This window comes from Marmota flaviventris, chromosome 10, assembly GCF_047511675.1.
Source record: "Marmota flaviventris isolate mMarFla1 chromosome 10, mMarFla1.hap1, whole genome shotgun sequence".
Lineage (NCBI taxonomy): Eukaryota > Metazoa > Chordata > Mammalia > Rodentia > Sciuridae > Marmota > Marmota flaviventris.
Genome location: NC_092507.1, coordinates 32,792,388 through 32,810,716, shown reverse-complemented (window position 1 = coordinate 32,810,716; position 18,329 = coordinate 32,792,388). Strand labels below are relative to the sequence as shown.

Sequence of the window (18,329 nt, the reverse complement as noted above, 5' to 3'; positions counted from 1 at the left end):
GGTCTCATGCATTCTAGGCAAGGGCTCTACCACTGAGCTACCTCCCCAGCCCTTTCTATTTTTATTTTGAGATAGGGTCTCACTAAGTTTCCCAGGAGAGCCTCAGAACTAGAATTCCTCCTGCCTCAGCCTCCCAAGTATCTGAGACTACAGGATAACACCATCAGGCTCAATATATCCATCTAGTTTCAAAATGCATGTCTATTTTTTTTTCCAAGCCAAACTGTATCCAGCTTTATTAAAGATACTTTTCATAAACAATCATGGTATTTCAGGCAGGACATGGGCAGACAATCGTTAACAGTATACAACAACTTTCAAACTCCCTTCTTGAATGGACTACCAAAATCAGAAAGCCACTATAAAACCCAATGAAGTCTTCATTTGATGCTCTGAATAGGGAAAGTTTAGAGTGAGGGTTGACATTTCACATTTAGCATGTTGTTTAACAACTTTTCACAAGCCGACCCTGACTTTCAGGAAATGAAAGGAAAATGGCAAAAATTATTAATCTGAAGATCCACAATCTAGAAAAGGAACTCCTGCTCTTCTGAGGGACACTATTCTCAATGACGTCACTGGAAAGTCCAGATTGCCCCACACACTGGTAAAACCAGTCATTGGGAATCGGGTCCCAATAGGTCTGAGTTTAGGGGAATTAAGTCTATGCCGATGGCAGAGAGGGACAGGAGGACATACAGATGAGTTTGAGTTTTTCCATACCACAAGGCATTTGTGCCAAGGTGGCTATGTGTGCCAACATCAGGGAATCCCTTCCTCTTGGGAACAAAGAGGAAGTCTCTCAAAACTAGAAGGGAAAGGTGTCTTCCCCCACAGCAATCCAGCTTTAGAGACATTCTACTAGTGACATATGCTCCTTCCCCCGCAAAACAACAATGAAGTGTTCTGTGTGCTAACAACATAGCTTAAAAAAAAAAAAGTAAAACAAAATTCTGCATTTTTATAAAACTTGATAAAAAATAGTATTTCAAACTGTACAGTCATCAGAAGTACACAGTTATCAAAAACGCACACACTTCACTTGGCATCTCCAGCACCTTCAGCTTTCTGTGCCTGGTCTGTTTTGGCATCTCCATTTTCTGCAGGGTTATTCCCATCCTTGCCAGTGTCAGCTTTTCCCTTTTTCTCTTTGGGTACCTTCTCTCCCTTCTTTGCAGGGGCCTTTTTAGGCTTGGGCTCTGGCTTTGGAGGAGCAGGTTTGGCAGACAACCTTGCAGATCTTCTCTGTGGTTCGTCTTTCACCTTGGCTTTATCTCCTTTAGCATCCCCTTCAGCCTTTCTCTTGGGCATGGTGGCGACGGCAGCGGGACGCAGGCGCTGGACGCGGGGATGCAGTGGCGCGCGGCTTTGGTCTGTCCGGGGGTCGTTCTCGCCTCTTCTTCACACTGCTCAAAATGCATGTCTATTAAATCATACATATCAGTATGGTTTACTCCTCAACACTTCAGCATGCATATCATTAATGCTAGGATTCAGCATTTGCTTAGAAACTTTAGGTAAAGTTTACATAGAAGGACAAGCACAAGTCTCAAATGCACTGTTCTGATGAATTTTTATTTTTTATTTTTATTTTTTGGTAGTTCTGGGGATTAAACCCAGGGTTTTATGCATACAAGGCAAGCACTGTACCAACCGAGCTAAATCCCCAGCTCTGTTCTGATGAATTTTAATGACTGTAAACTCTGTTAACTCAAACCCTTATGAAGATAGAGAACATGACCATCACTTCAGAAAGTTATCCGAGCTCCCTTTTGAGGCAATCACTATTCCGGCTTTTCTTTTTCCCTCTCTATTATTGGTTAGTTATTCCCTATTCTAGAACTTATTATAAATGGAATTAGTATGAACTCTTTTGAGTAGGGTTCTTTTAATCAATGTGCTTTAATCTGTATTTTTAACACTTAAAATTACTAGTGACAAAAATAATTACTATGTGACATATCTTTATATGTGTTATTGACTTTTTTCTCTCTGCTGGACTGGAAAGGGACGTTATTTTGTTTATTCCTGTATTCCTTGTGCTTGACATTTTACTTACCATATTAGAAATTATTCCATAAATATTTGTTAAGTAAAGAGAGAGAGAGAGAATTAAAGACATAAAATAGCAGACAAAAGTACAACAGGGTAAAAAGCTTGATCAACAAAAAGTAATCCACACCTGGATGCATCATTGTGAAAACTGATGAACACAGAAAAACAAGATCTTAACAGCAGCAGCCACGAAGAAGAGATTACCTGTGGAGGGATGTCTAATTCCTATGAAGGGATTTTTTTACCTGTGAAGTGCTGTCTTTTACCTGTGAAGGAAGGGATGTCTTTTACCTGTGGAGGGCTGGCTCTTCAGTGGCAACAATACAGGCCAGAAGAAACGGAATAATATTTTCAAAATGCTGAGCAAAAACAACAGTCAGCCTACACTTGAAGGCCCAGTGAAACTATCTTTCACAATTAGGATGAAACAAAGACATTTTCAGACAAGAAAAATTGACAGGTTTCACTATGAACATGCTCGCACTAAAGGATCTTCTGAAGGGTAGACTTCAGGAAGAACAAAATACCAGAAGGAAATTCTGAGATAGAAAAAAAGGAGGGTGAACAAATAATATTGTAAACGTGGTAAAATCTAGTCAAAGGCCAACTATGCAAAGCAATAATAATTGTGACCAATTTTTAGTGTTAAAGATAGTACCAAAATCCTGAACAGGTATAGTCAGAAGGAAGGTGACTGGGCAAAAAATATTTTTAGTCCCAGGTATATATATCTCAAAAGAAAATAAGAGCCACATAGGATAGAAGGAGATAATGCTAGTGCTAGAAAAAAATTTTCACAGGAAAAATAAGCAAAAATAGGATTTAAAAAGAAGTAATACCTACAGAAACAATAGGATGTCTTTTAAATCAGAAAAGAATTTTTGAATCACGTTATGGAAATGGATAATTTTAAATTGATGAAAAGGGCAATTTTATATAAAAATATAATTTAGATGAATAGGGTGAATTTAAGTCATTTTAAGTGTGAACTATTTGATTAAGGTCTAATTACAACAAAGCATACTAATAACTATGTGTATCCCTAAGGGTCAGACTAAATTTGTTATCTTTTCTTTGACTATAACAGGAAATTCCAAGCAGATTTAGTAGGCTTCATGATTTCTTGGTGATAAAACAGAGATGTTGTAAATGTGTCAAAACTGTATATTCAATTCTTTTTAAAAAATCGAATTTTTCCATACTATTTGTTGAAAACTTTTAATAGTAGAAAAAGATTTTTAAATAAATTTTAATTAACCAGAAAAAAAGAATACAATTTATCAAAACTGACTTTTAAAGAATTTGAATATGCATTGATTAATAGTTTTTGAACACACAGAATTAACAGTTTGTAATAATCTACCTCTTCCTCCACAAAAATGGCCTTAAAAGTTTCAAAAGTAAGTTTTAGCAACTGTTCAAGTGACATATAATCCTAATTTTAAACCAAGTGTTCCAAATAATTGAAAACAGAGAATGTTCTCAAATTTATTTTAGATGACCAGTATGATATAATACCAAAGCCAGAAGGAGAAAGTTAAAGAAAGAAAATATAAATAAAGTTTTTTCAGGGCTGGGGCTGAAGCTAAGTGACAGAGCACTTGCCTAGCATGTGTGAGGCACTTGGTTCAATACTCAGTACCACATAAATAAATAAAATAAAGGCATGCTGTTCATCTACAACTATACAAAGAAAAAAATTTAAATAAATAAATAGACAAAGTCTTTTCCTTCTAAATACTTCTAATATAAAAAAGAAATATATAGACGAATTTTACTTATGAAAGATATAAAGAGCCTTGATATATTAGCAACTTATACCCTGTATGCACCTAAAAAAAAAAAAGAATTAAAAGAAACCTCCTTAAGCCAATAAAGGATATCTCCTCAAAACCTAGAGCAAACATCAAGCTTCATAGTGAAATGTTAGATATACTTCCCTCAAAATCAGGAATAAAACAAAGTTGTTCACAATTACCACATCTCTTCACACTACTGTTTTTTCCTAGCTTGTGCAATAAGACAAGAAAAACAAATAGTGTGAGAATTGGTAAGAAGGAAACAAAACTTCTAAACATTCACAGATAATATCACTGTCTACATAGAAATCCCCAAGAGAAAATACGAAATATGACGTAAATTCAAGTGAGAGTTCATTAGTTTCATGAAAGAACAGAAATGTCTAAAAGAACCAAAACACTTTTTAGAGACCTTGACATTTATTTTTAAATTGTGGTGATTAAAACTACTTAGTATTAGGCCAATGAAATAGAATAAAGATCCAGAGGCATACCTACATGTGTGGAATAGCAATACAACAAAAGTAAGCGCTGAAGATAGGTGCCTTGGCTCATCCTCTAATCCCAGCAATTCAGGAGACTGGGGCAGGAGAATCACAAGTTGCATGCCAGCCTCAGCAATTTAGTGAGAACTTGCCTCAAAATTAAAAAAAAAAAAATCTTTAAAAATTAGACTAGGGATGAAGCTCAGTGGTAGAACATGTTTGAGGCCCTAGGTTACATCCCATAACCTTGTACACATATACACTTACACATAAACACAAAAATAGTGAGCAAAGAAAATAAATAGAAAAAAAATGAAATATATGCATTGTTATATATTAAATTTAAGAACAAATTAATACTTTTTTTTGTTGTTGTTGTTGTTTTATTTTGTTTTTTGTTTTGTTTTGTTTTTGGTACCAGGGATTGAACTCAGGGGCACTCAATCACTGAGCCACATTCCCAGCCCTATTTTGTATTTTATTTAGAGACAGGGTCTCACTGAGTTGCTGAGTGCCTCGCCATTGCTGAAGCTGGCTTGAACTCCTGTCTCAGCCTCCAGAGCCTCTGGGATTACAGGCGTGCACCACCCCACCTGGCTTGTATATTATTTTAATATATTCATATTTGATTTTAAAATATATATGCAGACAAATTCACACTAACTTCAAAATAGTGTTTAATTTTTGGGAAGAATGGGTTGAGACCTAAATAGCATTAAATTACAAAGTGTTAAATCTGCCTGATGGGCACCAACATGATTGTTATATTCAATTCTGTATTTTTTTCAATATTTTCAAAATATTCTAGAAAAGTTTTTAATTAAACATACACATGGGAGGGGAAAAGGAAGAACTGCACAAAATGAAGTGAATTAACAAACTCATTTCCAGCCTCTAACTTTCCAAAATATAATCCCAGAGCCTGGGTCATATTTTTTTAATATCTTTATTTTATTTATTTATTTTTATGTGGTGCTGAGGATCGAACCCAGAGCCTCCCATGTGCTAGGCGAGCACTCTACCACTGAGCCACCACCCCAGCCCCTGGGTCATATTTTTATCAGAATCCTGGTGGGGGTGGGTGGGGGGGACTGAGTACAGAAGGCCCATAAGGTTCTAGGAAATGTTCCACAAAACAATGGCGCCTTGCCCCCAGGAAACACATAAACAAGGAAGACTCTGGAAGTTTCTAATAACTAGTTAATGATTAAATCAAGATAAACACTCAAGGGAAACACTGTGTATTCACACAGGCATACGAATACAAATAAGGAAATAGAAGAGAAAGAAAACTCACATTCATTTAGCACAAAAGAGTCCACTGTCCAAACTCGGCCTGCTTTTCTCAGTACTCCCACCTGCCATCAAGGTCTTTGAGTTATGCTGCATGATGAAGTTGAGCCTTTGTCTCAGACTTAATTAGGTCAGTGTTCTCCGAGTTTCCAGAGGACAAAATGGATCCCCAGATCAAAAGCATGTATAAAAACATTTATAGCAAATGACATTTATTGAGAGAGCACTATTTTTCCCAGTCACTCTTCTAAGTCCTTTACATACATATTAGTAATGTTCGAGATTCTTCTAGGAAGGAGATACTTATTTTACCCCTCATCCAACTGATTAAAAAACTGAAGCACAGAAAAATTAAATAATTTTCCAAGCCTACATAGCAAGAAATCTAGTGAAGTTATCAAAGCCAGGTAGTTGATTATAAAATCCAATCCAAATTGGATCATAGACCTAACTGTGAACATATATAAAGATAAGCCTTTCAGAATTTTTGACAGTGAACTCAACAAGATGAACAGAAAATCCAGATCCTCATTCCCTCCAGAAACATCCAGTAAACAACAGCCTGATGAAAATGGCCTGGTGGAAGGTCTAGAAGCTTGTTAAGGATCTGAAGCAACCAAATGAGCCAAAAAAGAAAAAGAGCAATATTTTTTAAAACAATAGTAAATTTCATGACCTTTATGCATGCCTTTGCCTACCCCCTCCTCAGCATAGCATGGTCAGAAGGAAATCACTCAATTTCCTTCCCGTTCCTCCCTCAAGACAAAAGGCAAAGAATGGAACTTGTCTGCAGTGTTTTGACTCAGTGTCCAAGGGACTGACTTCTGTCCTGTCCAACTCAGAACCCAGACAGCAGCATGGCTTGGATATTTGAATGAAGGCTGCTGACACAGTGGCAGATGCACTGAAGACCATGAGCATCCCAGGGGCCAGAGATTACAGGCAAAGGAGACAACAGGACATGTAAGGCCCTGAGGAAAAGCAGGGGTGAGACCCTTAGCTAAATTGAGACACTTTAAAACAACTATAATAATATATGAGAAATCCACAGATAACATCATACTAAACAGTGAAAGATTTTTCCTCTAAGGTTAAGAAATAGACAAGGGTGCTTTATTCAACATAGAACTAGAAGTCCTAGGCAGAACAATTAAAAATAAAAATGAATAAAAGACACCTAAATTGGAAACAAAAAGAGAAAATTCTCTCTGTTCACCAATAACAAGATATTCTACATAGGAGACCCTAAAGAATCCACAAGCAATGGTTACATATCATAATGAATTAAGCAAAGTTGTTAATCAGTTGTGCTTCTACACACTAACGATGAACAATCTGAAAAGCAAATTAAGGGGAAAAAAATCCCATTTACAATAGAATTAAAAAGAAGAAATGCTGCTGGGTGTGGTAGTGCATGCCAGTAATCTTGGTGACTCAACAGGTTGAGGCAGGAGGATCGCAAGTTCAAAGCCAGCCTCAGCAACTTAGTGAGGCCCTAAGCAACTTAGCAAAACCCTGTCTCAAAATAAAAAATAAAACTAGGGCTGGGGATGTGGCCCCTTGTAGGTTCAATCCTGGTACCAAAAAAAAAAAAAACCTGAAATTAGAACCATCATATCATCCATCTATCCCACTTCTGGGCAAAAGAAATGAAACCAGCATGTCAAAGAAATGCCTGTACTCTCCCATGTTTATTTCAACACTATGCATAATAGCCAAGCTATGTAATCAACTGAGGTGTCCACTGGGAGATGACTGGTAAAGAGAATATGTGTGTGTGTGTGTGTGTGTGTGTGTTTGGCTCTCAAATTTCAATCTTTAATTAGTAACCGAACTTTCTGATATTGTAAGTCAGTGTGTGTCTCTGGACAAAGTGTGCCATGTATCCACTGTTAGGTTTACAGCTTACAAACCACATACTAGACACACACACACACACACACACACACACACACGCTGGAATATTACTCATCCATGAAAATAAATGAAATTCTGTCACAGCAAAATGGATAGAATTGGAGGATATTATGTTATGTGAAATAAGTCAGATCTAGACAAATATTGCACATTCTCAGGTATATGTGGAAGCTAAAAAGCTTGATCTCAAAGAAGTGAGCAGAATAGTAATCATTAGAGTTTAGGAAGAAGAGGAGGAAGGGGGTAAAAGGGGGTTGGATAATACATAACAAAATACATTTAGGTAGAAGGAATAAGTTCTAATGTTCTTCAACACAGTAGGGAAACTATAGTTTAAAACAAACTATTAAATATTTTATAAAGAACTAGCAAAGTTCAAATAATCCAAACACAAATAAATTATAAGAATTTCAAATGTCTTAAAAGTGCTAATTACCCTATTTTATCAGTGCACCATGTATACATGTATGATCACAATATACCCCATAAATATGTACAATGAATGTGTCAATTAAAAAGAAAAAAGTCAACAGTTGTTTTATCTACCATAAATCATTCTATCCATCAGGAGTCTTGGTTTTAAAAACCCAATTCTAGGGCTGGGGATGTGGCTCAAGCGGTAGCGTGCTCGCCTGGCATGCGTGTGGCGTGGGTTCGATCCTCAGCACCACATACAAACAACGTTGTTGTGTCTGCTGAAAACTAGAAAATAAATATTTAAAAATTCTCCTCTCTCTTTAAAAATAAATAAATAAATACCAAATTCTACAGAAAGGGAATTTTCAAGGGTTTATAAGATCAATAAAAAGTTGAAGAACTAGAGGTGGAGAATGTGCCATGAGATGTATAGAATGCTAGATTTGCAGTTTGTTTGTTTGTTTGTTTGGGGAGAAACACGTGGATACCGGCAATTGAACCCAGAGAGCTTTACCACTAAACTACAACCTTAGTCCTTTTTATTTTTTTATTCTGAAACAAGGTCTCACTAAATTGCTGAGACTGATCTTTAATGTGCAATCGTGTCTCAGCCTCCTAAATCATGGGATTGCAGGCTTGTGACACCACACCCAACCCAAAGCCCTTTGATGACACCTGGTGGTAGCTGACCTCCACCGCACAAATTTTAGAAAGCTCTTAAAATGTAAACAGCAGGCCAGGGTGTGGTGTTGCCTGTCTGTCATCACAGAGACTCTGGAGGCTGAGACCAGGGGGATCACAAGTTCAAGGTCAGTCTCAACACTTAGCAAGACCCTCAGCAACTTAGTGAGACCCTGTCTCAAAATACAAAATAAAAAGGAGTGGGGGTATAGTTTGGTGGTAAAGTGCTCCTGGTTCAACCTCCGATATCAAAAAAAAAAAAAAAAAAAAAAAGGAGGAGGAGGAGGGGAAGGAGAAGAAGAAGAAGCAAGCTGCAAATCTAACAGTGGATACCTCTCATGGCACATTTTGTCCAGAGACACTGACTTACAATATAAGAAAATTCAGTTACTAATTAAAGATAGAAATTTGAGAGCCAAACTTATCAAACAACTTCAGAAAATATTGAAAGGGAAAATCAGCTCTTTTGTTGCTGCTTACTTGACACATTCCCCAGGAGAAGCAGCTAAGATTCCATCCAGGAAAAGGTCTAATTGTCCTTGGACATAGTCATGGGGAAATAGGATGAGAGGAATAAGGGAAACTTGGTCGAAGTGGTCTTTGTGACATATTGCAAAAGACTCTGGAGCTACAAAGTCCTGGATTTGATTCCTAGCCTCACAATCACTCACCTAACCACAGGACCCAAAGCAAGTATCTTGCCTCAATCCACTTTCTTGTTTGTAAAATCTGAATAGCACCAACTTGGCAAGATTAGTAGGTGGAAATGTAAATAATCTGGTCCAGAGCTTTAATGATATCCATGGCCAACAGAACAGATAAAATCAAATGAAACCATGGACTTCAGATAAACTTGGCCTGGGAGCCATTCCCTCTAGACCTCTTTGTTGCTCAAATGTTGTTAAAAGAGTTTCAACACTGACTCCTGGTTGTCAATCACTTCAACCTGGGTCATGGAGTTGCTGTATCAATCATAACAAGAAATAGAAAATAAAGTCAGGAGGCTATAAAGGAAGGATTCTTATGCATGATTGCCTGAGAGTGTCACAAAAGACTCTTCCAAATCACAAGTTTTACACAGAGGCCACTGCAACCTTCCACAAAAAGTTCTTATACAAGGACATCTGCCCAGCAACTGTCCACTCAACCTCAGACTGACACCTCTCCTGTTATTAATCATTGTGGTGGAGGATTATTGTTTTAATGTGTTTGGTGTAATCCTCCCCACTTCTGTCCCTTTAAACTGTTCCCATGCCTGGGCGTGGTCATACACACCTGTAATCCCAGCTGCCCAGGAGGCTGAGGCAGAAGGATAGCAAGTTCAAAGCCAGCCTAAGCAACTTAGCAAGTCTCTAAGCAATTCAGTGAGACCCTATCTCTAAATAAACGATTAAAAAGGGCTAGGTATGTGGCTCAGTGATAAAGCCCTCCTGGATTTAATCCTCGGTGCCAAAAAAAGAAACTAAAAATTTTTTTTTTAAATTCCCCTTGGTTTGCCTGTCTTGAATATACCCAGAGTTTACCAGGGCACTCATATTCCCTTTACAGTGTTCTGCTATTCCCATATAAACACCAGTATTCTTTGGAGAATCTCTGTTTTGTTATTTAGGTTGATTCCCTGAATCAGGCAGGCACAAGCCAACTGCAGTAGAGGCTGCTGATTATTTGCTAATGTATGTTTTCTCCTTCACTCTAACAGACTGAAGTTGGAATTGAGGAAGTAGCTGCTAGAATAAAGTCTTCCCATTTCCCTTGTAGCAGGGGATTCAAGTCAATGAAATACAGAAAGAAAACTTCCCTAAAATCCACTTTACACCATGTCCCACCTTCCTTCACCCCTCCTCCATCCTGCTGCCTGAGGCAGATGCGGTCTGGGATCTGTTATTCATGTTCTCATAGCACCCCATGCTCTGGGCATGACAGAGCAATCAGCAGGAAGCCTTGGGGCCTCCAGGACTCTGGGTGGGGGGAGCCTTGTATTACCTACATCTGGACGTCATGCGGAAAGAGAAACTTGCTAATCCACCTAAATGGCTGTTACGTTGGCTTTTTACTACTTGCAGCAAAGTTCGTCTTAATGGATCCACCCAAGCACAGCCAGTGGGCAACTTCAGGCCTCCCCCTTGGTGGCTTAAGACTTACAACATGAAAGAATGGACAGCCCCAAAGAGGAAAGATGGAGGAGCTGAGCTGCATAGCTTGACTCTTTTCCCAGACACACCAGGTTAGCCATATTTTCTCTCCTTGAAGGAGAAAGTGAGGAGGTGAGAGAAGGTTTTGTCTTTAAAAGTTCCTTTACATAGACACCATTAGGAGCAGACTGGTGCCTTGCACCCGGATGTCAGCTTCAGTGCCCCCCATCTCCCGCTCTCCCTCATCTCATCAGTCATCAGATAGGGGGATGCAGACACTCCCTCCTAATAGCTCTATCCTTTCTATCCCCTATTCTAATGCATGCCAGTAGAATAATAATATAGATTATTGGTCAATAGCATAGGCTTTGAAATCAGGCAGGGTAAGAAACCCAATTCTGGAATCATAATCTGTGGCCTTGAGCAAATTACACACATGATTTAAGCCTCCATTTCTTCACCTATAAAATGACAGTAACTCCGGTCTCATAAAAGGTTGTTGAGAGCAATAAACAAGATAACGTTCACAAAGTAGTTAGATAATACCTGACAATAAAAGTCATCTTCAGGTCTATACTTTCTCTCTCTCCTGGACTACTGAAATAACCTTCTAATTGACTTCTGTGTATACACATTCACTTCCTACTTGATATTCCACACTATTACCAATGTTTCTAGAATGTGATTATCACTTTAAAAGCCTATGGATCCTCTCCACAGGATAAAGTCAAATTTCCTAGTGGTGTATAAAACCTTTTATCATCTGAACTTGCTTACTGCCCTTTACTGCTTTGCTAAATGTGTGTGGGGTCAGATGGTGAAGAACTAAGATTTCATCCTATCTGTATTTGAGAGTCATTGACAGTAACCTCCCAGGGAGATGATACAACTGAATAACACCAAAGCCAAAATTCTCAGCATCAAGGAATTCAACTATTAATATCAAATTTTGGTTAGTTATTCCTATGTATTTTGATATTATTATAAACATCTATAACTATTAAACATATTTATAAAAAATTATCCAATTGGCTTGGTACAATCAATACTAAAAAAAAAATCACATAGGAATCTATAACCCAAGACCTAGCCATTTACACACAAAAGGCATGCAATATGCACAAAGAGCACTTCTTTGACTATAATGTAGACAATATGATTTTCCTCACCCTCCTTTATCAGATTTTTTCTTAATATTGACCCTGTAGATGTATAATTTTCTAGATTTTTTCTAAAATTTGTGAATACCAGAGTTTATTATTAATAATATTACAATCCTAATTCAAATTTAGAGGCTGAGGCTGTTGCTCAGTGGTAGAGCGCTTGCCTAGCATGTGTGAGGCACTGGGTTCGATTCTCAGCACCACATATAAATAAACAAATAAAATAAAGGTCCATACATCTAAAAATTTTTTTAGAAAAGACTAATTCAAATGTAATTGTAACTCTAACCTAATAGTTTTACTTGTAACGCTAATAATAATAATGCTTGCACTGCTAGAAGAGAACATGGAGAAATACCCTAACATATAGGCATAGGCAGTGACTTCTATGGGACGCCTAAGCTCAAGAAATAATAATACCAAGAATCAATAAATGGGATGGCATCAAACTAAAACCCTTCTTCACAGCAGAGGAAACAACAGCACAAAAAGAGAACCTACAGGATGGTTTTTGGTTTTGGGTAGCAGGGATTGAACCCAGGGTTGCTTAATCACCTAACCACATCCCCAGCCCCTTTTATTTTTTATTTTGAGACAGGGTCTTACTAAGTTGCTTAGGACCAAAGCTGTTGAGGCTGGCCTTGAACTTGTCATCCTCCTGCCTCAGCCTTCTTAATCACTGGGATTACACGCATGTACCATCATTCCAGGAAGAACCTACAAAATAGGAAAAAAATATTTGCCAGTACTCTTTTGACAGAGGATTAATATCCAGAATTTCTAAAGAACTCAAAAAACACCAATAAAAATTAGCCCATCCCATTTATGAGCAAAAGAACTAAATGGACACTTCTCAAAAGAAGTACAAATAAATAAATAGACATGGGAAAGCATTACCAGTGGTAATCAAGGGAAAGTGAATGACAATAACAATTGCTTTTTTCTAGCGAGTTGGAGACTGCATTGACCCTTTCTTTTGGAGAACAATTTGGCACCCTCTGTCAAGTAAAATCCTGAAATATTAGCATGTGCAAGGCCCCAGGTTTGATCCACAGCATAGTCAATAATAATAATAATAATAATAATAAAAGATATCTGCACAAAGATGTTTCATGCCCAGTCTCTGAAACAAGAAGTTTTTTTGAAAGCCACCTAGATGAACAACTGCAAAGAAATGTCCATTCAGTTGAATATGAAGCAGTAACTAAAATTAAAACTTAGGACTATGCAGAACATAAAAAAATATTATGATGCATTAAACTATTAAATAAGCATGCAAGACTTGGAGTGTAGCTCAGTGTAGAAGACTTACCTAGCATGTGCAAGGCTCTAGGTTCAATCCCCAGGATCACAAAAAAAAAAAAAAAAAAAAAAAAAAGGAAAGAAAGTATTAAGTAAAAAAAAAAAAAAAAAAAATCAAGCCATACATGGTAGTGCATTCCTGGAAGCCCAGCTACTCTGAGGCAGGAGGATTGCAAGTTCAAGGCCAGCCTGGGCAACTTAGTGAGATCCTGTTTCAAAACAAAACAAAAAAAAAAGTTTTTGAAGATGTAGCTCAGTGGTACAGTGATATGAAGTCTTTTATATTTGATCCCCATTAACAAAATACACACACACAAACACACACATGAATTTCCTTCTCCTCCTCCTCCTCCTTGTCTCTTCCCCCTCAAGCCCCTTGTAGGACAGTTTTTGCATCTGGCATGTGCCAAAGGCTTACTTACTGAGTAACTAATAAGGCTGCCACAGGGGGGCAGTGTGGTCCCTTGGAAAGTTCCCTGGTTTCAAGCAGGCCAGGGGTGACCTTGAGTCTATTTTCTCATGCATAAAATAAAAATAAATACTTTCTTCAGGATACCATGACTACAAAATGACCTCATAGGTGATACAGCTCTTCAAAGCATGCATCTTCAGGAGTTATCTGCAGCATTCTGCAATCTGATGCCATTTCCAATAATAGCCCTAAGTAAAAATCGCCCCATAATAAGGATTGCCAAAAGTTCTGTCATTGTTTTTATCCTCTTAAGTTGTATCCTAGGTACATATGACTCTCAAAGTACAGAATTACCCCTGACTCTCAAAGGACCAATGGGGTTATTCTGAGCTCCTCCCAGTCTCCTTCTCTACTGGAGCAGGAAGATCATTACTCTCCTCCCTTCTGGGATGTAGCACACAGAACACCAGAGGGTGGCAACTCCCCACAGATGACAGTGCCATGGAGGACAACTACGCCTAGGTTGAAATGAGCCAGTCCCCAGTCCTCCTCATTTCCCTCTCTCCCCTCCTCAGGCATTGACGTAAAACCTATGGCTTTTGTAAGAGCGAGACCTGAGCTTGCATCCATACTCCACCACCTACCACCTATGACCTTGAATAAGTGAGTGCATCTCTCTTTCCAGATAAAGAGCTATGCTTTCCTTATCTGGAAGCTAGGACACAAAAATAGAACCCACAGCACAGGGCTGTTAGAAGGATGAAGTGAGATAATGTGAATAAACAGCAAAACATTTTCCAAATATTAGTTGTTCTTAGACGTCAAAATAATGAATCTAACTTGATTCTCACCAATCCAGCATGATTCCTGTTTAAACTGAGGCACAAAGAAGTTCCATGAGATTTTCAGAATTATGATGGGAATAGCAGTTTCACTTTCTTAGTCTCTCCCTCAACACTTCATGGTGATGGCAACTGACCCTGAGAAAGTCAATGGTAACCCTTTTGAGATTCTGGGATTCCAAGACCCAGAGAGGGCATATATCTTACCCAACCTCACACAACAAGTCAGTGGCCAGCTCAGGACCTGAAAAGTGCACTGCCCAGTGATCTAACCACTGCCCCCACTGCCCCAGTATTCTGCTCTTGACTGTTTGCCCTTGGATCCCACATATATCCCCAGCCAAGGTACGAGCTGAAAGGGGGAAAATTCTCAAGGAATATTTACTACTATGAAAAGCATTTGAAATATGTTTCTAAATGAAACAAGGGATTTACGAAGAAGCAGGTACAACATGATCCCAGTGTGTGTTTATATATATATATTGACAGGGAAAAAAGTAGAAGCTCATGACCCACAATGGTAAAAAAAAAAAAAAAAAAAACTTTAGCTGGGCACAGTGGTACACACTTGTAATCCCAACAACTCAGGAGGCAGAGGCAGGAGGATAGCATGTTCAAGGTCAGCCTCAGCAACTTAGCTAGATCCTGTCTCACAGTCTTAAGAAGCAGGAGAAGGTGGGGTGGTGCTGAAGATGTAGCTCAGTGGTAGAGCACCCCTGGGTTTGAGTCCCAGTACACACACAAAAAGCTTTTCTCTGTTTGGGGAAATAGTAGGTGAATTTTTTTTTTATATTTTTATACTTTTATATTTTTCCCTTAACACTTTTATGTGTTTCTACATTTCTCCAATGAACATGGTTTGTTTATATGATGACAACAAATAACCCATGTATGTGGTGGGGTAGGTGGGTCCCCCTTACCTCAGCAGAGATTCTGGGCAGCCGTGGGAAGTGCTTGAGGCCCCACCTGTCACAGCTTGGGGTTTGCCCCTCTTATGCAACCTGGATTTCACAGAGGTCACTGGTGGCCTCTTCCACCATGAGGTCCATTAGTGGCCTCTGCACTGTCTTCCCTCTCTCTCTCTCCCCTTCCTCTCCCTTGCAGCCCCCAGCATGGGGATTTCTGAGTGTTCCCTCCTTTTAGTGCACTCTTCCCTGGCCCTCCGAGGTCACAGTTCACCCTGTCTCCTCAGCCCTTCTGACTGCTACTCCTCCAGGACTCTGGCTTTGTAGAAGGGGCCTTTCCTCTCTCTTTAGGCTCAGCTGGATGACCTCAGCCAGACAACCTCTGGCACCAGAAGCATAAGAGTGGCCCAAATGTGGCTCCAGAGCTTTGGCCTGTTAGGAATCTGGATGAGGCCTTCAATAAGAACAGTGGGAAGTGAGCCCTTTCTCTCCTCAGTCCCGGCCCACATCCCACCAATCTCCCTCCAGTGTTTGCTCCAAACATGGCTTCCCAGGGCCAAATAATGGTTCAAGGCCAAAACCCATGGCCACTCAGGAAGAAGCCCCTGCCCATCTTTCTATAGCACCCAAACCCTTCTGAAGATTCCACCATCTCCCCTATTTAACTAGGAGATTCCATCATGGGACTCCTGACCTCATGTGACTTCCATGGACTCTTTACTGGTCTCCCTGACTTTGCTCTTTCCCTCTGGACTATCCTAAAACATAGTTTGCGTGGGTAGGATCAGCAGAATGAAGACTGAGCACTTACTATGTGCTAGGTCCTCACTTATTCATTTATTTCTCACAACCACCATGTGAGGGAAGTACTATTCCTATCTCCATGTCAAAGCAGAGAGAGTTTAAGTGCCTCATGAGTTAACTACATCAACTACACAGTCACCATGGTCTAGGAGCTAGGATTTGCATACAGAGAGCCTGCTCTGACTCCAAGGCACCTGCTCTGCTGCATTGCTGTTTCACCTCTTTTAGCACAATTTTCTCAAGGACAAAGTCCCCACCATTCCACTTGGCCTCTGAGGGCCCTCATGGACAGCTCATTTTCACATTTTCAGTCCTATCATTCAATGCACCGAACTGGTGCCCTCCCACCTCTCCATCCTGCCATCTGTGGACTCAAGCCCACCTCCTTATGTCAAAGTGCTCCCATCCTTCAAGCCATCTCAAATGCTTCTTCCTCCATATGGAGCAGGCTGTGCTAAAATGAAGCCACGGTGGGGACAGGCCTGCAACTGGGAGACAGCACACCTGGTTCCCTGTCCTTCTGGAAAGTGATTGGGCGTGGGGATCCCTCACTCTGGGCCTCAATTTTCCCACCTGCACTAGGATGGAGGAAGTAGGACCAGCTCATCTGTAGGAGCCCTTCTTGCTCCCGTATCTTCAAGAGGCCCTGAAATGGAGGTGAGGTTGCCTGTGTTTTTGCATCTCTTTAACATTCATAGAATGAAGAGAATGTCGGGCCTGGGAAGGACTTCGGAGAATAATAATCCCACCCCCTCACTTTCCCCCAGGGAGGAGCAGAGACCCGCCTAACTATCCTGAGAGTGATAGGAGGAGGCCCTGCTTTCTGCCTAGTGGAGGACCCATCTCAGCAGGTCCCCAACCCCCTGCAGAGAAAAGGGTAGGAGGAGCCTGGAAGGGCAAAAGCTGAGAGCCTGGCTCTGGGCCGGGCTTGGCCTGCTCAGCTCAGAGGCCTCAGTAGTTTTCCATAACCAGCAGGCCAGCAGCCCAGGACATGTGCTCCCCTCTCCCCTGGCCCTCCACATTCCTCTGCACATTCAGGCAGCAAAGCAGCATTCAGGGCTCTGCTGGGCGCTGGGAAAGAAAGGGGAATAGGGGCAGAAACCCAGATATACACAAAGACTCCAGTTAAGGGTACAGATAAGCCACAAACACAGACCCAGAGAGATTACACAGATCCAGATAAGATGAAGGTTCCCAGGCACAAAGGACAGAGATCCAGTACACCCACCCCTCCAGAGATATCACAGACCCATTCCTCAGAGGCACGTGCAAACAAGACCATCACAGAGATAGCTGTCCCATGCAGAGACACGCACAGGCACATTCACATCCCAGGTCTCCCTTAGCCCCAGCAGACCACCTGCTGGGCCCCTGCCATCCTCCCTCCTGCCCCTGAATTCCTATACTGGATGTGTACTCCAAACATTGGTCAAGTCTTGAGTTGGCCCTGTCCTGGGAGGCAGGACAGGAGTTAGACAAGACCAGGAGCCAGCCAAGCTCCTGCTCTCCTAAGGAGGTATCATTTTTTAATTCTAAAGAGTTCACCGGACAATCCTCAATCTGTTCCCAGAAGGCCAGATCCCTGCATATCCCACCCTCCACAGCCTTTCTCTAGGCCCCGATAACTCCAACTTTGTCCCCAGTCTTATGGGCAGAGCAGAAGGGCATTAGCAAGTCATTCCTTTAACTCCTGACCCCTCCAATCCCCTTTCCACCCCACCTGGGCCCTCCATCCTCACCCCATCACTCCCTTCAGCCTTACAACTGTCCTCCAAAAGGTTGACCCAACACATTTACTGGATCCACCTCACTGAAAACAACAGACACAAGACCATGAGCAGAGAGAACCATGACTTCAACTGCCAAAGGCTCCCACTAGATGTTTAGTGAGCACCTGGTGGTAGGTAGGTCTAGCCAGGTGGCTGCATGCACAGGGCTCCTATATTTGGAGTGGGCAGTGCTGGGCTCCAGTCCCAGCCTCACTCCCTCTTGCACAGGTGGCTTCAAACTGTGTTGAAGCTTCAGTTCTCTCCTTTACAAATTGGGGATAATAATGCCACCTACTCTCAACAACACATATAGGAAGAGTCCCCTGCAAGGCCTCATTTGGAAACCTGGCCTC

At 40.5% G+C, this 18,329-nt stretch overlaps 1 pseudogene; it reads right to left on the bottom strand.

Annotated features, from left to right (window-relative positions):
* Nucleotides 1-977: 977 nt before the first annotated feature.
* LOC114094246 (non-histone chromosomal protein HMG-17 pseudogene) lies at nt 978-1,407 on the bottom strand (annotated as a pseudogene).
* Nucleotides 1,408-18,329: the final 16,922 nt, after the last annotated feature.